The sequence below is a fragment of the Globicephala melas genome, chromosome 8 (assembly GCF_963455315.2).
Source record: "Globicephala melas chromosome 8, mGloMel1.2, whole genome shotgun sequence".
Taxonomy (NCBI): Eukaryota; Metazoa; Chordata; class Mammalia; order Artiodactyla; family Delphinidae; genus Globicephala; species Globicephala melas.
In genome coordinates, this window is record NC_083321.1 from 74264506 (window position 1) to 74284958 (window position 20453).

The following is a 20453-nucleotide window of genomic DNA, read 5'->3' on the forward strand; positions in this document are numbered from 1 at the left end:
CTGCTTTGCCCTCTGAACCTGTTGCTGAGCTCTCCTCTGTGGCTCTGAAGCTTCCCCCCACCTACCCCCTGTCTCTGCCAGTGAAGGGGCTTCCTAGTGTGTGGAAACTTTTCCTCCTTCAAGCTCCCTGAGGTGCAAGTCCCCTCCCTATTCTTTTGTCTCTGTTTTTTTCTTTTTTTCTTTTACCCTACCAAGGTATGTGGGGAGTTTCTTGCCTCTTGGGAAGTCTGAGGTCTTCTGCCAGCATTCAGTAGGTGTTCTGTAGCAGCTGTTCCACATGTAGATATATTTTTGATGTATTTGTGGGGAAGAAGTTGATCTCTATGTCTTACTCCTCTGCCATCTTGAAGGTCCTCCTCTGGATTCTCTATTTTTGTTTTTTGTTTGTTTATTTGGTTTTGCTGTTGATTTGTATGAGTTCCTTGTATATTTTGGACATTAACTCCTTATCAGACAAATGATTTGCAAATATTTTCTCCCATTCCATATGATGCTTTTTCACTTTGTTGATTTTTTCCTTTGCTGTGCAGAAGCTTTTTAGTTTGGTATAGTCTCACCTATTTATTTTTGCTTTTGTTATCTTCACTTTTGGTGTCAAATCCAAAAAATAATTGCCAAGATCAGTGCCAAGGAGCTTACCCCATGTGTTTTTTTCTAGTAGCTTTGTGGTTTCAGGTCTCATATTGATGTATTCAATCCACTTTGAGTTGATTTTTGTGTATGGTGTGAGACAGGGGTCTAGTTTCATTCTTTTACATGTGGTTGTCCACTTTCCCCAGTACCTTTTATTAAAGAAATTGTCTTTTCCCCATATACATATTCTTGGCTCCTTTCTCATAAATTAATTGATCATATGAACATGGGTTTATTTTTGAGCTATCTATTCTGTTCCATGGATCTGTGTGTCTGTGTTTATGCCAGTACCATACTGTGTTGATTATTATAGCTTTGTAATACAGTGTGAAATCAGTAAATGAGAGGCCTCCAATTTCATTCTTCCTTTTCAAGATTGCTTTGGCTCTTCAGGGTTTTCATGGTTCTATACAAATTTTAAGATGTTTTTTCTATTTCTGTGAAAAATGCCACTGGAATTTTGATAGGGATTACACTGAATTTTTAGATCACTTTGAGTAATGTGGACATTTTAACCATATCAATTTTTCCAATGCATTAGCACAGAATATCTTTCCTTATTTTGTATCTCCTTCAGTTTCTTCCATCAATATTTTATAGTTTTCAGTATACAGGTCATTTACCACCTTAGTTAAATTTATTCCTATGTACTTTATTCTTTTTGATGCAATTTAAACAGATTATTTTTTAAATTTCTCTTTTGATAGTTTGTTACTAGTGTATAGAAATACAAATGAGTTTTGCATTTTGATTTTGTATCCTTCAAATTTACTGAATTTGTTCATTAGTTCTAATTTTCTTTTTTGAGTCTTTAGGTTTTTCTATGTATAATATCATGTCATCTGCAAATAGAGATGTTTTTACTTCTTCCTTTTTGATTTAGATGCATTTTATTTCTTTTTTCTTTGCCTAATGACTCAGGCTAGAACTTCCAGTACTATGTTGAATAAATGTGGTAAGACTGGGCATCCTTGTCTTATTCCTTATCTTAGAGGGAAAGGTTTCGTCTTTTCATTGTTTAGTATAGTGTTAGCTGTGGGTGTGTCATGTATGACTTTCATTATGTTGATATAGATTCCCTCTATGCCCAGTTTGTTGAGAGTGTTTATCATAAAGAGATGTAGTGTATCACATTGATTGATTTACAGATGTTGAACAACATTAACAAAATAAAGAATAAAAACCATATAAGCATCTGAATAAATGAAGAAAAAAGCATTTGACAAATTCAACAATATTTATGATAAATACTTGTGTTCCATGTGTTAGTGAGAAAAAAAGTGTATTCTGCTGCTGTTGGATGAAATGTTCTGTAAATATCTGTAAGTCCATCAGGTCTTACATACAGTTTAAATTCAATTCTTCCTTATAGTTTTCTAACTGAATGATGTGTTAAATGTTTTAAGCTTTTGAAATACATGAAAATTTACCTTGTGATATGCTTTTGTGTTTACTAGCAAATATAAATTACAAAGGAAAAATTAAATCTGATAATGTAACAACTCTATATTTAATTAGAAGTATTATAAATACATGTTGATATTGGTAAATAGCATAGTAATTTTCTGTATAAATAAAGAAATTACATAAGATATTTAATAAGAAAATTGGATTTAATTCAAACAATGGAAATTTGAAGGAAAAATTATTTGTAACCATAATAACAGATGTATTTTCTTAACAGGTGACCTTAAAGGATTGCCATTCAGTGTCATTCAAGATCTACTAAGCATCATTTTTGCATGACTACGGCAAAAGGATATCTTTACAGAAGCAGTTCCTTTTTGAAGTTTATAATCTGGGCCCTGTTTTCAGACAGAAGGTACAGTTCATCTTTTATTAATATACCTTTGAAATGAAAAGAATGTTGAAAGGAAAAGAAAAATAAAGCCTGTGTGTGCCATTTATGGAACTCCTTAACAATAGCTCAATATTCTAAAGATCAAATTTTTTGTTTACTCTAAATAAGTGCTTTATTTTAAATTGAAAAAAACCTTAATTGTGTTAGTAAACATAAACACTCTACAAATATTCTAGTAATAATATTAAAGTGAAAATAGTAAAAAATTTTGTCTTTATTAAAATTTTTAGTTCGATATGAGCATGTCAAGTACATAGAGATTGTGTTAAATTGCTGAAAACTATAAGAGAAACAGTATTCTCATATAGCCTCTTGTTTCGTATCTTCTTCAACCAACATATAATCTGCTAGTGGATGGATTTCGTGGGTTTTTTTGACAACTTGAGTTTGAAGGCAGTGCTTAGGTTATACAGGCAGGAAGTCTTGCACAGAAAGAAGTTGAATCATCCCCACTTTAACAGGAAATCTCCCATTTGAAAGTGACCTGTATGCCATTTTTTCAGCAACTCCACATTCTTGTATACTAAAACAACAACCAAAATCATTAAATATTAATTACATCTATTTTGAATAAAAATGACCATTGTATAATTAAATAATAGTCATATAAAATGAATACATTAAAATGTTTTAGAATACATGATTAGAAACATGTTTAATATTCACAAAGTGGGCATGAACATTTCAATTTATTGAAATTATTTCAATTTAATTTATTAATTTAATTCAATTATTTCAATTTAATCTACTGTGTGCTACTTAACTATAATACATATGATGCATTTTTATATAATCAGCCAAGGAGGTCAATCCATTTGGGATGTAGAATTATTTATCTTTGTTTTCTAATTATTTATAAAATATCGACAGTATCATACCCAATTTCAAGGCTGTGATAGATCTATCGTTTAATTTGTCAGGTTAATTCAAGTTAATTGATTCAAAATATTGGCAAGTATTTTCCTAAGCCTATTCTATGATTTCAGTTTCTTCAGGCTTGAAAATTAGAGTAAAGAGGGAAAGTGACTTTTAGAACAGTTCTGTGGGAGAGTGCTAAGAGTCAAGAGTTTGACATGCAATTTTACTTTCTACCAGTCACACTCCTGTTCTGGGGTATCACTACAGAAAATTTTACATTTCAGGTGCCTTTCATACATTCCATTAAGTCATACCAGGTTTTCATTTTTACTGAAGGTCCTAACTACACTAGGTATCTTTAAATTATTTTTTTGGAGAAAAATAACCATGAATTTTCATTTTCTCAAAGTCTAGAAAATAAGGGGAGAGAAAAGATAAGGAAGTAGATTGAAAGTCTCTGATAGTGAAACCCCAAGCCATGGAAAAAGAGTGAGTTCCCCATGAATTAGTCCATTGCTATATTCTAATATTGAACAGATTTTTCAGCCAAAGTTTGCCATCATATTTCTGCTTGTTACAACAAGAATGATCTGAGAATAGGTTACATATACAAAATAAAATAAAAATAACAATTTGTGTTCTATCTTCACACATATTTGGAAGGTATTATTTCCTGTATATAAAGCATTTTGTCTTCAAATCTTAATCACTGGAGCATCTTAACAAATCAAACTCTATATTAACTTGCTGCTTCTCTAATACCTGTGAATACCAGAGATAAATTATATGCAGACACCTTAATTGAATTTTGCAATGTTAGAAACTATTTATGGTTCTTGTGACATTTTTAAAGAAAGACAACTGAACACAGCATATCAGCTGTGGGTAAGAGGATTTTGGATCTAATGCTCACTTCCAGATGTATGATGGATATGCAATTTAAATTTATGGTAGACATATCAGCAGATGGAAGTAAAATGGAGTAAATGCCTTTGCCACCTGTGAACTGGTGCATTTTATCAATTACCAGCTGAATTGTGTTAAATTCAAGTACTTCAAGAGAACTCTAATTAATTTTTGAGAAGAGGATTTTGGCAACCTATTAAGAAATCTAGGTTTCACGTTGAGGATGGGGAACGCATTTTACTGTACAGAGAACCTATGGACATGGGTTTGGCAGAGCATAGCTCACTCTTGTTATGTCACTCATGTTATTATTCTGCCTGGCTAATTGAAAAGCATATTGGTAGAATAGGAAGCAGTTGAAACAGATGAGACAGACTGAGCACTCCAAAAAGACATAAGTGAATTAGAGTTGATGAATCTGATGAGAGTGAATTTACAGTGTCACTTTAAATAAAGCCCCATTTCATTCATGTACTTGTACCTAATCTGTCACTACAGCTACTAGAAACATTCAGGAAAGGCACTGATAGTTTTATCTTGACACAATCAGCTAAATTCCTGCCATAATAAGCAGTAACATATATTAAAAGGGGTCCTGAGTTCAGCCTCTGACAATGAAACATTTCACTCAATAACTTACACAATGCTATTTAATAGACTTTGGCTCAGTTCCACGAGAAAGAGCTTCATTCCATTAGAGAAGAGCCTGTGTGGCTCCAAGTTTATAGATATTCAGAACTGGCAGAATTCTTATCACTTAATGAAAAAACTCTAATTCCTAGTATCAATGCATATAAATAAAGAGTACAACAGCTGTTGAAAATAGAGTGGAATGCTCTCTCATTTTAAAAAATGAGAAATTTAATCTTTCAGCCTTAATGTTCTTGAAAATTTCATAAAAATTTGAAAGAAAAAAATCCTTTTCACATAGTTTATTTTTAATTTATTTTTTAAAAATAATCCTCAACCTTTAAGTTGTATGGTTTTTTTCTTTTTTAAAAAACAATTAATTTATTTTTCTGCATCGGGTCTTAGTTGTGGCATGCAGGATCTTTTGTTGTAGTGCACGGGCTCTTTGTTGTGGCATGCAGGCTTCTCTCTAATTGTGGCATGGGCTCCAGAGCTCAGTAGTTGTGGCACACAGTCTCTCTAGTTGTGGTGTGTATGCTCTGGAGCATGCAGGGTCTAGAGTACATGGGCTCAGTAGTTGAGGCTCATGGACTTTGTTGCCCTGCCGCATGTGGGATCTTAGTTCCCTGACCAGGGATTAAACCTGTTTTCCCTTCATTGGAAGGTGGATTCTTAACTACTGGACGATCAGGGAAGTCCCCTTTTCACATACTTTAGTTGCTACATATGTACTGTTTATGTTAACAGCACTGCTACTTGTTATAATGTTTACAGTGTGGTATCCAGAATTCACAACTTAAAATAATGGGGAAGTTCCATGAAGATAGTTTTGGCTGAATATTAGAACTTCCTAACAATTGGAGTGTCCACAATATTCTTTCAAGGGTAGTGTGTCCAAATCAATGGGAAAGTACAATTCCTAATTGTCAGGAAGGGAGATGGAAGAGTTCCCTCTAAAATTATTATTCAATAATAAAATCTTAATTCATTGTAAGATGTTTGTTATAAAGATCAGTATTTTGCTACTTGTAAAAATTAGTTTTTTTAATTTTAACTATATCTGTAGGTTTTTGTCTTTTGGAAGTTACTATTTTCAAATATTTTATAGGAAAATTTGTTATATAAAGTATACAAAAATCCCTGGATATGTGAACCAAAATAGGATGACAAATAATTTATTGGTTTGTATAAAATATTTTATAATTTGAAGTTGTATGAATTTCTTAGATAGCATTTACCTCTGTCTGCCAGTTGTAGAGGTGGGAGGGGGTGGTTTAAGTTGGCTACCAAAGTATTATCTTCAATATCATTTTGTTCAGAGAAGATATGTTGGTGAATTAATATTTCTCAAGTTGGAGTTCGAAGGTTATGAAAAAAATTAAGTTTGCCCAAAGCAAAAAGGGGAAAAGAAAGTACTAAGTTTCAGTGTGATAATATGAAGGAGTGCCTAGGTTTTATATTACATAGACTTTTGCTAGCATTCACAAACTGTAAACATTCAAACACTTCAAGTAATATGAATGTATGCAAAATGATACATGATACTTGACCAGTAAATATTAATGTTTATTGAATATTTCTATTGTAGAAAGAATTAACAGAGACAGAGGAAAGAGTGGCATTTAGGCATTTAGTGTCATGTTTTCCTATACCTTTATTTAGATGCCAGGGAAGACTGAGTGTGGAAAATAAAAACCAAAATGATTTTTCTGAGGCAGTTTTCAAATATATAAGAAAGTTTCTGTTTAATCCTGCTTATATACAAGCAATGGAAACCCTCAGCTTGAATACTCAGCTACCTGAATGGCTCAAGGCTATCCTACAAAATATATGAGGGGCTCTATCTCTACCAGTAGATGTCTGAAATTTAGTTACTCTTTCTGTCTACTCTTTCCTAGACAGACTAATGATTAATAAGATGCAGACATTTTTTCCCCTAAAATCTGTCATATTTACTGAGTGTATTGACATGATTTTGACAAACGGAAAGATTACAAGCTTTGGAATAAGGATGAGCCAGCACTGAATCTCTGCTGTAAATTTGCTCCCTGTAGAAACTTGGGCTTAATTGTTATGAATCTTAAGTTTCCTTCAGCTTTAAAAAAAAAAAATTGATGTCTCATTTTACAAGGGAATGAGAAGTTGAAATTAAGCAAGTCTGTCTATCTACTATCTATCTACCTACCTATCTATCATATATACATACACACACATACACACATATGGACTTTGGTATCTGGAAGGTGTTTATTATGATTGCTATTGTGATAGAATGAATACCACACTATTTTGCCACTGAGTAGAACAATACTGAGAGTCTGATGAGATTTTAAAAAGAAAGGAAGGGAGAGAATGTGGGAAGGAGAAAGGAAGGAGAGGAGGAAGGGTGGGAGGTAGAGAAGGTAGGGAAGTGGTAAGAAGGAAAGAAGGGAAGCAAAAGAAGACAGGAAGAAAGAAAGAGAAAGGAAGAAAGAAAAGAAAAAGAAGACAGGAAGGAAAGAAAGGATAAAAGAAAGTAAAGAAAGAGAGAGAGAGATATACGGAGGGAGGAAGGGGGAAAGAGCAGAAAGAAAAATAGATATGACCCTTTTTCAAAGCATTAATAATATTTGCATCCTGGGGCTCTTGTGGGATATAAAATAAACATAGAAAAGTGATTCATCTGTCATAAGTTATTAGAAAATGGGATACAAAACAAATACTCCCATTCATAATCGAAACAATGATTATATAATACTCTGCTGGATTTTGTGCTGGCACATAGCATTATTTCCTCATTTTTTCCCTCTTCAGTACATTAGAGGGTCTGGGGGCCTAATAATTGCACTTCTCAGAAGACCTGCCAGCAAGACGCAGTATTAGGTGCCACTCAACAGGAAACATGAGATATGGAAGTTATAAGAGAAGTAGAAGTCTTACCATGGTCCTTCCAGTTCTAGTGACCCCAGATGCTTTTCTTAGTATCTTATGTCTCAATGCTGGAAGCTATTAACCTTGCTGGCAGTTATATATAGTTTTTGAAATTTCTTACAGTTTCAAGGGTAGTAGTTAAATGAAGATTTAGCAGTGCTTTCGGACAGTTGTTCCTTCAGCCTTTTAAACAGTTTATAAGCACTTAATATCTAAATTCTTTTCTGCTTTAAATACCATGAGGTTTTTTTTTTTTACATCGTTATTGGAGTATAATTGCTTTACAATTGTGTGTTAGTTTCTGCCTTATAAAAAAGTGAATCAGTTATACATATATATATATGTATATATATACATATATATATTCCCATATCCCATATCCCATATATATATATTCCCATATCTCTTCCCTTTTGCATCTCCCTCCCTCCCACCATGCCTACCCCACCCCTCTAGGTGGTCACAAAGCACCAAGCTGATCTCCCTGTGCTATGCGGCTGCTTCCCACTAGCTATCTATTTTACGTTTGGTAGTGTGTATATGTCCATGCCACTCTCTTGCTTTGTCACAGCTTACTCTTCCCCTTCCCCATATCCTCAAGTCCATTCTGTAGTAGGTCTGTGTCTTTACTCCTGTCTTACCCTAGGTTCTTCATGACAGTTTTTTTTCTTAAATTCAACATATATGTGTTAGCATATGGCATTTGTCTTTCTCTTTCTGACTTACTTCACTCTCTATGACAGACTCTAGGTCCATCCACCTCATTACAAATAGCTCAATTTCATTTCTTTTTATGGCTGAGTAATATTCCATTGTATATATGTGCCACATCTTCTTTATCAATTCATCCGATGTTGGACACTGAGGGTGTTTCCATCTCCGGGCTATTGTAAACAGAGCTGCAATGAACATTTTCGTACATGACTCTTTTTGAATTATGGTTTTCTTGGGGTATATGCCCAGACTGGGATTGCTGGGTCATATGGTAGGTCTATTTGTGGTTTTTTAAGGAACCTCCATACTGTTCTCCATAGTGCCTATACCAATTCGCATTCCCACCAGCAGTGCAAGAGGGTTCCCTTTTCTCCACACCCTCTCCAGCATTTATTGTTTCTAGATTTTTGGATGATGGCCATTCTGACTGGTGTGAGATGATATCTCATTGTAGTTTTGATTTGCATTTCTCTAATGATTAGTGATGTTCAGCATTCTTTCATGTGTTTGTTGGCATTCTCTATATCTTCTTTGGAGAAATGTCTATTTAGGTCTTCTGCCCATTTTTGGATTGGGTTGTTTGTTTGTTTTTTTTTTTGTTATTGAAGTGCATGAGCTGCTTGTAAATTTTGGAGATTAATCCTTTGTCAGTTGCTTCATTTGCAAATATTTTCTCCCATTCTGAGGGCTGTCTTTGGGTCCTGTTTATGGATTCCTTTGCTGTGCAAAAGCTTTGAAGTTTCATTAGGTCCCAATTGTTTATTTTTGGTTTTATTTCCATTTCTCTAGGAGGTGGGTCAAAAAGGACCTTGCTGTGATTTATGTCATAGAGTGTCCTGCCTATGTTTTCCTCTAAGAGTTTGATAGTTTCTGGCCTTACATTTAGGTCTTTAATCCATTTTGAGCTTACTTTTGTGTATGGTGTTAGGGAGTGATCTAATCTCATACTTTTACATGTAGCTGTCCAGTTTTCCCAGCACCACTTATTGAATAGGCTGTCTTTTCTCCACTGTGCATTCCTGCCTCCTTTGTCAAAGATAAGGTGACCATATGTGTGTGGGTTTATCTCTGGGCTTTCTATCCTGTTCCATTGATCTATATTTCTGTTTTTGTGCCAGTCTGATTCCTCCAGCTCTGTTTTTCGTTCTCAAGATTGCTTTGGCTATTTGGGGTCTTTTGTGTTTCCATACAAATTGTGAAATTTTTTGTTCTAGTTCTGTGAAAAATGCCAGTGGTAGTTTGATAGGGATTGCATTGAATCTGTAGATTGCTTTGGGTAGTAGAGTCATTTTCACAATGTTGATTCTTCCTATCCAAGAACATGGTATATCTCTCCATCTATTTGTATCATCTTTAATTTCTTTCATCAATGTCTTATAATTTTTGGCATACAGGTCTTTTGTCTCCTTAGGTAGGTTTATTCCTAGATACTTTTTTCTTTTTGTTGCAATGGTAAATGGGAGTGTTTTCTTGATTTCATTATCAGATCTTTCATCATTAGTGTATAGGAATGTCAGAGATTTCTGTGCATTAATTCTGTATCCTGCTACTTTACCAAATTCATTGATTAGCTCTAGTAGTTTTCTGGTAACATCTTTAGGATGCTCTATGTATATTATCATGTCATCTGCAGTGAGTGACAGCTTTACTTCTTCTTTTGCGATTTGGATTCCTTTTATTTCCTTTTCTTCTCTGATTACTGTGGCTAAAACTTTCAAAACTATGTTGAATAAGAGTGGTGAGGGCTTCCCTGGTGGCGCAGTGGTTGACAGTCTTCCTGCCGATGCAGGGTACACGGGTTCGTGCCCCAGTCTGGGAAGATCCCACATGCTGTGGAGCGGCTGGGCCCGTGAGTCATGGCCACTGAGCCTGCTCATCCAGAGCCTGTGCTCCGCGATGGGAGAGGCCACAACAGTGAGAGGCCTGCATACCGCAAAAAAAAAAAAAAAAAAAAAAGAGTGGTGAGAGTGGGCAACCTTGTCTTGTTCCGGATCCTAGTGGAAATGCTTTCAGGTTTTCACCATTGAGGATGATGTTGGCTGTGGGTTTCGCATATATGGCCTTTATTATGTTGAGGAAATTTCCCTCTATGCCTACTTTCTGCAGGGTTTTTATCAAAAATGGCTGTTGAATTTTGTTGAAAGCTTTCTCTGCATCTATTGAGATGATCATATGGCTTTTCTCCTTCAATTTGTTAATATGGTGTATCACATTGATTAATTTGCATATATTGAAGAATCCTTGCATTCCTGGAATAACCCCTACTTGATAATGGTGTATGATCCTTTTAATGTGCTGTTGGATTCTGTTTGCTAGTATTTTGTTGAGGATTTTTGCATCTATGTACATCAGTGACATTGGCCTGTAGATTATTTTCTTTGTGACATCCTTGTCTGGTTTTGGTATCAGGGTGATGGTGGCCTCGTAGAATGAGTTTGAGAGTGTTCCTCCCTCTGCTATATTTTGGAAGAGTTTGAGAAGAATAGGTGTTAGCTCTTCTCTAAATTTTTGATAGAATTCGCCTGTGAAGCCATCTGCTCCTGGGCTTTTGTTTGTTGGAAGATTTTTTGTTTGTTTGTTTTTGTTGTACGTGGGCCTCTCACTGTTGTGGCCTCTCTTGTTGTGGAGAGCAGGCTCTGGGCGCGCAGGCCCAGTGGCCATGGCTCACTGGCCAGCCGCTCCACGGCATATGGCATCCTCCCGTACCAGGGCATGAACCCGTGTCCCCTGCATCAGCAGGAGGACTTTCAACCACTGTGCCACCAGGTAAGACCTGTTGGAAGATTTTTAATCACAGTTTGAATTTCAGTGCTTGCATATTTTCTATTTCTTCCTGATTCAGTCTTGGCAGGCTGTACATTTCTAAGAATTTGTCCATTTCTTCCACTTTGTCCATTTTATTGGCATAGAGTTGCTTGTAGTAATCTCTCATGATCTTTTGTATTTCCGCAATGTCAGTTGTTACTTCTCTGTTTTCATTTCTAATTCTATTGATTTGAGTCTTCTCCCTTTTTTTCTTGATAAGTCTCGCTAATGGTTTATCTATTTTGTTTATCTTCTCAAAGAACTAGTTTTTGGTTTAATTGATCTTTGCTATTGTTTCCTTCATTTCTTTTTCATTTATGTCTGATCTGATTTTTATGATTTCTTTCCTTCTGCTAACTTTGGCGTTTTTTTGTTCTTCTTTCTCTAATTGCTTTAGGTGCAGGGTTAGGTTGTTTATTCGTGATGTTTCCTGTTTCTTAAGGTAGGATTGTATTGCTATAAACTTCCCTCTTAGAACTGCTTTTGATGCATCCCATAGGTTTTGGGTCATCGTGTCTCCATTGTCATTTGTTTCTAGGTTTTTTTTTGATTTCCTCTTTGATTTCTTCAATGATCACTTCTTAATTAAGTAGTGTATTATTTAGCCTCCATGTGTTTATATTTTTTACAGATCTTTTCCTGTAATTGATATCTAGTCTCATAGCATTGTGGTTGGAAAAGATACTTGATACAATTTCAATTTTCTTAAATTTACCAAGGCTTGATTTGTGACCCAAGATATGACCTATCCTGGAGAATGTTCCATGAGCATTGAGAAAAATGTGTATTCTGTTGTTTTTGGATGGAATGTCCTATAAATATCAATTAAGTCCATCTTATTTAGTATATCATTTAAAGGTTGTGTCTCCTTAATTATTTTCATTTTGGATGATCTGTCCATTGGTGAAAGTGAGGTGTTAAAGTTCCCTACTATGAATGTGTTACTGTTGATTTCCCCTTTTATGGCTGTTAGTATTTGCCTTATGTATTGAGGTACTCCTATGTTGGGTTCATAAATATTTACAATTGCTATATCTTCTTCATGGATCGATCCCTTGGTCATTATGTAGTGTCCTTCTTTGTCTCTTCTAATAGTCTTTATTTTAAAGTCCATTTTTTCTGATATGAGAATTGCTACTCCAGCTTTCTTTTGGTTTCCATTTGCATGAAATATCTTTTTCCATCCCCTTACTTTCAGTCTGTATGTGTCTCTAGGTCTGAAGTGTGTCTCTTGTAGACTGCATATATATGGGTCTTGTTTTTGTATCCATTCAGCCAATCTGTGTCTTTTGGTGGGAGCATTTAGTCCATTTACATTTAAGGTAATTATCGATATGTATGTTCCTATTCCCATTTTCTTAACTGTTTTGGCTTCGTTTTTGTAGGTCTTTTCCTTCTTTTGTGTTTCTTGCCTAGAGAAGATCCTTTAGCATTTGTTGTACGGCTGGTTTGGTGCTGAACTCTCTCAGCTTTTGCTTGTCTGTAAAGATTTTAATTTCTCCATCAAACCTGAATGAGATCCTTGCTGGGTAGAGTAATCTTGGTTGCAGGCTTTTCTACTTCATCACTTTAAATATGTCCTGCCAGTCCCTTCTGGCTTGCAGAGTTTCTGCTGAAAGATCAGCTGTTAACCTTTCGGAGATTCCGTTGTGTGTTATTTGTTGTTTTTCCTTTGCTGCTTTTAATATGTTTTCTTTGTATTTAATTTTTGATAGTTTGATTAATATGTGTCTTGGCATATTTCTCCTTGGATTTATCTTGTATGGGACTCTCTGTGATTCCTGGACTTGATTGACTATTTTCTTTCTGATATTTGGGAAGTTTTCAACTATAATCTCTTCAAATATTTTCTCAGTCCCTTTCTTTTTCTCTTCTTCTTCTGGAACCCCTATAATTTGAATGTTGGTGCATTTGATGTTGTCCCAGAATTCTCTGAGACTGTCCTCAGTTCTTTTCATTCTTTTTTCTTTATTCTGCTCTGCAGTAGTTATTTCCACTATTTTATCTTCCAGGTCACTTATCCGTTCTTCTGCCTCAGTTATTCTGCTATTGATCCCTTCTAGAGTATTTTTAATCTCATTTGTTGTGTTGCTCATCATTGCTTGTTTCATCTTTATTTCTTCTAGGTCTTTGTTAAATGTTGCTTGCATTTTGTCTATTCTATTTCCAAGATTTTGGATCATCTTTCCTATCATTATTCTGAATTCTTTTTCAGGTAGACTGCTCATTTCCTCTTCATTTATTAAGTCTGGTGGGTTTTTATCTTGCTCCTTCATCTGCTGTGTGTTTTTCTGTCTTCTCCTTTTGCTCATCTTACTGTTTTTGGCGTCTCCTCTGCAGGCTGCAGGTTCGTAATTCCCGTTGTTTTTGGTGTCTGTCCCCAGTGGCTAAAGTTGGTTTAGTGGGTTGTGTAGGCTTCCTGGTGTAGAGGACTAGTGCCTGTGTTCTGGTGGATAAGGCTGGATCTTGTCTTTCTGGTGGGCAGGTCCACGTCTGGTGGTGTGTTTTGGGGTGTCTGTGGACTTATTATGATTTAAGACAGCCTCTCTGCTATTGGGTGGGTTTGTGTTCATCTTGCTAGCTGTTTGGCATAGGGTGTCCAGCACTGTAGCTTGCTGGTCGTTGAGTGAAGCTTGGTGCTGCTGTTGAGGTGAAGATCTCTGGGAGATTTTCACTGTTTGATATTATGTGGAGCTGGGAGGTCTCTTGTGGACCAGTGTGCTGAAGTTGGCTCTCCCACCTCAGAGGCACAGCACTGACTCCTGGCTGCAGCACCAAGAGCCTTTCATCCACACGGCTCAGAATAAAAGGGACAAAAAGTAGAACAAAGAAAGAAAGAAAGAAAGAAAGAAAGGAGAGAGGGAGGGAGGGAGGAAGGAAGGAAGGAGGGAAGGAAGGAAAGAAGATAAAATAAAATAATGTAAGATAAAATAAAATAAAGTTATTAAAATAAAAAATAATTATTAAGAAAAAAAAATTTTTTAAGAAAAAGAAAATGGACGGATAGAACCCTAGGACAAATGGTGGAAGCAAAGCTATACAGACAAAATCTCACACTGAAGCATACACATACACACTCACAAATAGACGAAAAGGGGACGAAATAATAAATCTTGCTCTCAAAGTCCACCTCCTCAATTTGGGATGATTCGTCGTCTATTCATGTATTTCACAGATGCAGGGTACATCAAGTAGATTGTGGAGCTTTAATCCGCTGCTTCTGAGGCTGCTGGGAGAGATTTCCCTTTCTCTTATTTGTTCTCACAGCTCCCGGGGCTCAGCTTTGGATTTGGCCCCACCTCTGCATGTAGGTCGCCGGAGGGTGTCTGTTCTTTGCTTAGAGAGGACGGGGTTAAAGGAGCAGCTGCTTCGGGGACTCTGGCTCACTCAGGCCAGAGGGAGGGAGTGGTACGGAGTGCAGTGCGAGCGTGCGGCAGCAGAGGCCGGCGTGACATTGCAGCAGCCTGAGGCGTGCCGTGTGTTCTTCTGGGGAAGTTGTCTCTGGATCCCGGGACCCTGGCAGTGGCAGGCTGCACAGGCTCCCCGGAAGGGAGGTGTGGAGAGTGACCTGTGCTCGCTCACAAGCTTCTTGGTGGCAGCAGCAGCAGCCTTAGCGTCTCATGCCCGTCTCTGGGGTCCGCGCTGTTAGCCGCAGCTTGCGCCCGTCACTGGAGCTCCTTTAAGCAGTGCTCTTAATCCCCTCTCCTCGCGCACCAGGAAACAAAGAGGGAAGAAAAAGTCTCTTGCCTCTTCGGCAGGTGCTGACTTTTTCCCGGACACCCTCCCGGCTAGCCGTAGTGCACTAACCCCTTCAGGCTGTGTTCAGACCGCCAACCCCAGTCCTCTCCTTGTGCTCCGACCAAAGCCCAAGCCTCAGCTCCCAGCCCCACCCACCCCGGCGGGTGAGCAGACAAGCCTCTTGGGCTGCTGAGTGCTGGTCTGAACCGATCCTCTGTGCGGGAATCTCTCCACTTTGCCCTCCGCAGCCCTGTTGCTGTGCTCTCCTCCGTGGGCCCAAAGCTTCCCGCCTCCGCCACCCGCAGTCTCTGCCCGCGAAGGGGCTTCCTAGTGTGTGGAAACCTTTCCTCCTTCACAGCTCCCTCCCACTGGTGCAGGTCCTGTCCCTATTTTTTTGTCTCTGTTTATTCTTTTTTTCTTTTGCCCTACCCAGGTACGTGGGGACTTTCTTGCCTTTTGGGAGGTCTGAGGTCTTCTGCCACCGTTCAGTAGGTGTTCTGTACGAGTTGTTCCACGTGTAGATGTATTTCTGGTGTATCTGTGGGGAGGAAGGTGATCTCCGTGTCTTACTCGTCAGCCATCTTCCCCTCATCCCCATGAGTTTTATTTTTATTGTTTTACCTGGCCTTGGCGGGTAAAGAAAATGTCTAAAGGTAAACAAACAAACAAAAAGTAGACAGCACATATATAACAGATATATACAAAACCCTGTCCTTTGACTTTGGACTTAGCCATGTGTGACTGTCTTTGGCCAATAGAATGAGGCAAAAGTAATAGTATATCAGCCCTGAGCTTGGACCTTCAGATACGTTGTATATTTCCACAAACCCTGTGTTGTTTTCTCATCATCATGAGAATAAGGGAAAAAAAGACAGTGGAGTAGTGCCACCCCAGGAGAACCATCCCAGCTAAGCCTAGCTGTAATCAGCTGACCCTCAGCCACTCAAGATAAGTAAGTGATAATAAATGATTGTTATTTTAAAACATTGAATTTTGGAATGGTCTGTTGTGTGGCAATGGCTAACTAATACAACTATTATTCACAAAGAAATTTATTTTCCACTTGTTCTAGATACTTATTATTCCTAAACATGCATTTCACTGCCCTTCTCCAATTCCACTGTTTTTATTATTAACCCTATCTGGCATATTCTATACCCCCAGTTTTCCCTGTTTTCATGTTCAAGATTAACAATAAATGCAACTGTTTCCACATTATGCGTCATTCTCTTTTTGCATTAAATAAGAAATATGCCACATACTGACTGACATCATCAATTATTTGTTCATCTGCTTTTATTTTCTATACAATATTTTATAAAGCTAAGCACTTCAATTTTATACTAATCTGTACCATCCATAGACTTTACAATTGGACAAAAAACATAAGGAATGATTTATATAGCTGATATTCATCAGTAAAAGGACAGATTTTTATATTAGGCTGAAAAATTAATTTCATTTACAAATTAATCTTCCAGATTCAAGTTTTCCCCTTTTTTTCTATAGGATTGTGAGTAAGGGAAAGATTTCAAATGTAAATAAGCTGGGTTGACAATCATGCCTTTACAGATGTTAAGTATTCTCCAAATGATGATCTACCATCCTCAGCGCTAGCATGTCAAATTAAGGAAGTCTAAAATCCCTATCGCTAATGTATGGTAAGTTAAGTAATTAGACTACTAGCAATAAAGATTACACTGTAAATGATTTCCAAGCAACAGTATTCTGCCTTAGTATACTTTGAGGCAATAGTTGAGTTTCAAAAACTGGAATGTTATTTGAAGAATGATAAACTTTGCACAAAAGCATCTCTTTTCCCTTGAAAATCAACTATCTACATTTTCTTGTGTTCTAACTTAGAAACTGGTATCTCTATAAGTTTTGTAGTGATTAGTTCATATATAAAAGATATATTAAATTGTCTATAAAACTTTTCTTGTAGCTTGTAAATTGCACATAGTGGCACCAGATTCTGTGCTTTGTCAATTCTATTCTATGACCATGATTGCAAATCTCATTAAAAAAAAAACAACTGTCTATCTATATGTGTATATATACATATGTATACATATATATGCTTTTTCTTTAATACTATCACGTTTACTTTTCAAACCTTTTTTTTTTTCTTACCTAATTTGCCTCTGACATGTTGAAGACAGGAAAAAAAGAAATAGAATACTTTCAGTAAAAAGTTTTGTTTTTTTTTTTCTTTTTTTTTTTTTTGCGGTACACGGGCCTCTCACTGCCGCGGCCTCTCCCACTGCAGAGCACAGGCTCCGGACGCACAGGCCCAGCGGCCATGGTCCACGGGCCCAGCCGCTCCGCGGCACATGGGATCCTCCTGGACCGGGGCACGAACCTGCGTCCCCTGCATCGGCAGGCGGACTCTCAACCACTGCGCCACCAGGGAAGCCCTCAGTAAAAAGTTTTTCATCACACATGATTTAGGTGATTTGGGGGGCCATGCTTATACATAAGATGATGTAGGTAGGTTTCAGGAAAATGAAGAAGCTTAAGATTTAGGGTTGCTTATAGTACTTACTTTTAAATATTCATTCCTTCTTTCTGCTTTATGGAATTTTGGAAAACTCCAAGACTTAGCTTGCCCAACACCTCATAGACTTAATCAAGGACAATATATTATACCAAGTACTTCATACTACCTGTGTGCTTCTCAAATTGGTAAATTCTTGAAATAATAAAACATTTCATTATTATATACTAAATATAAATTTTAATAATATTTTAAAATTCAAAATATTTGATATTAAGCTAGCATGTGGAATGGAAAGTATTAAAGGACCTCTGAGATTTATTTGGGATAAAGAAAAAGGTGAAAAATGACCTTTGTGTTTATATGTCACTACAGCAAATCATATTGTTCTAAGATTTTAGTGATGTGTAGCAGTGGAAATAACAGAGATGGGTACAATAGACTTTTCCATAGACTGACTTTTCCATGTCATTTAATCCTCTCTAGTGTCTTCAGAACAGCCCAACAGAGGTAATGATAACAGATTGTCACATTATTATACACATGATGACCTGTTTAGGCAGAAGATTTAAAAAAAAAACACTGTACTCCCAAAGCTATGGATAAAAATACAGGCATTGTCAATTCATCATTTTTGTGCACACTCTCTCAACACACACACACACACACACACACACACACACGTCATATGCATTGGTGTATTATGTCTTTATTAGAAAGTATGTACTATTGAGAATACTATCAAGATCTGGGAAATAAATTTTTTAAAAAGTCAGTATAGTCAAGTTTGAGTGATAAAAGATATGTCCTTTACTCTTTGAAGTTCTCAGACTTTCACTCACAAACATGTAAGCATCTTTAAAAGCAATTCTAACAGCTATTATGATAATTCTAATACTATAATTCTTTTATAATTCTAATGGATTAAAAAAAGAATGCAAGAAGATAGCAGGCCTCTAGAAATAGAGGACCATTCTGTCAATTGAGATTTGATATCCTCACTGTGTTAGCCAGAAGAAACTGTAAAGAATTCTACATGCAAAGCAACTGAGAAGTATTTCATAAAGTAGCAAATATCTAAGAGAATACTATAAAGAATATATTGGGCTGAGCCACGGTTGTGCTATACAGTAAAACTAGCCACAAGTGGCTATTCAGCACTTGAAACGTAACTAGTTTAAATTGAAATGTGTTGTGAAAATAAAATACAACACAGATGTCCAAGACTCAGTACGAAAAAACAAAAGTAAAGTATTTTATTAGTAATTTTATTTTGATTATACAAAATATATTTTGATTACATGTTGTGGTATTTTAGATGTATTAGATTAACAAAAATATATGAACAAAGCAAAATATATTAATTTTACCTATTTCTTTTTCCTTTAAAATTACATATTTGGCTTGCATTTGTGGCTCTTAAATTTACATCAAATAGGGCTGGTCTAAGGAATTTCAGCAGCATCATGAAATTACTGATTAAGGCAATCACAAGTTTTCTAAGAATTGAATGTATTCATTTTTCATCACCTATCTACTGCATAGCTTTTATCATAAATCTATTAGACATATTCCCTTTCAAGAAAATATTTAAAAGCTATTGCCTGAACCAGTTTCTTACCTTCTAGGAAACTCATTCCACTGCCAACTAGAATCTTTCAAGTTCTTTAACTACTTATTTGAAGCTTCTGGATACTGATTATTTTTCTTCTAAAGAAGCCAGAGAAAATCATGGTTATATGATTGTGAATGGGAGAGCTTTTAGTGAAAATCATCTGTGTAGCTTGAGGAAGGGTCAGCACCTCCCAACTGAAAGTGTAAGGCACCTGTGTAGAGCAAACACCACCAAACCAAAGCCCATGGCACAGATCTGTACTACTCTCAATGCCATTTTTGTCTACAGTAGACTTATCCACACCCTATATACTTATACCAGGACTAGACAGTGCTTGCTTCAACTCTGTTTCCCAGTTCTGGCTCTTGGAGGCACACAGTGATTAATCAAACTATGGCTAAAAATCAGGAAAAAAGACAGAAGAGAAGAAGGAGATTAAGGACATTTAGATAAATAATAGAACTCTAGAATCTTGAAACCAAAAGGTGCCAGATGAGACAAGTATCATAGCAATACAATATATATTTATTTAATTTGTTCAGAAGTAGAAAGGTGGCCTAAATTTAAGGATCAGAACACAAAACGCTAAATTCCTCCAAAAATGCCAACAGTTCTAACACAGTGAATTATGAAGTGTCAATGTGGAACTACCCTTTTGATGGAAGAATTATTCATCTGTTTGCTCGTGTTGTCCCACTTAGTCTTGCCAATATTATCTTTGAATTTAAATGTTTATGTAAATAAGATTATTTTCTTTTTAATGATTTATTAAATATAGTTCTAATAGACATTATTTCTGTATTCCTGATTTGAGTAGATGTTGGGTGCCTTTCTGTTCATCAATCTAAATATTAGCAAAGACAAATGTGAATCAATAATGGATAGTCATTGCATTTCTGAGAAATATTTCCTTTGGAAATCATATTCAACTGAATCAGAGCTGTTTCAATGACTACTTTTAGGCCAAATTAGTACAATCTGTAATAGCAGTAATAGCTAAAATTCATTTTTCCCTTACTAAATATCAGAAACTCTTCTATGATTGATCTTCATAACAACTTTCTAATTCAAGATTATTAATATCCTTAGGTTAAACCAAAGCAGCAAGAGATCAAGGAGCAAGCAGTTGAGGGTGTTTCAAACGTAGGCAATCTGGTTCTAAAGTCTCAGTTTTTAGCACAGCTCTCTTCTGCTGCACTGGGAAAACTCTACAGTCTTCAGTTTCTTAATCCTACCTATCAAAACACAGGTTCAATGAGGCCATGTTACCTGTATGGTGCCCATGC

General features: G+C 36.3%; 1 protein-coding gene across 4 annotated transcripts in view; it reads left to right on the forward strand.

Moving 5' to 3' along the window:
- The window catches only part of CNTN5 (contactin 5), a 1371648-nt gene that overhangs the window by 317819 nt on the left and 1033376 nt on the right, over positions 1-20453 (forward strand). For all 4 annotated transcript variants that reach the window (XM_060303945.1, XM_030883710.2, XM_060303947.1 and 1 more), the window contains exon 2: positions 2318-2455. The gene's annotated coding sequence lies outside the window, so the exon portion shown is untranslated. The remainder of the gene's footprint in view (positions 1-2317; positions 2456-20453) is intronic.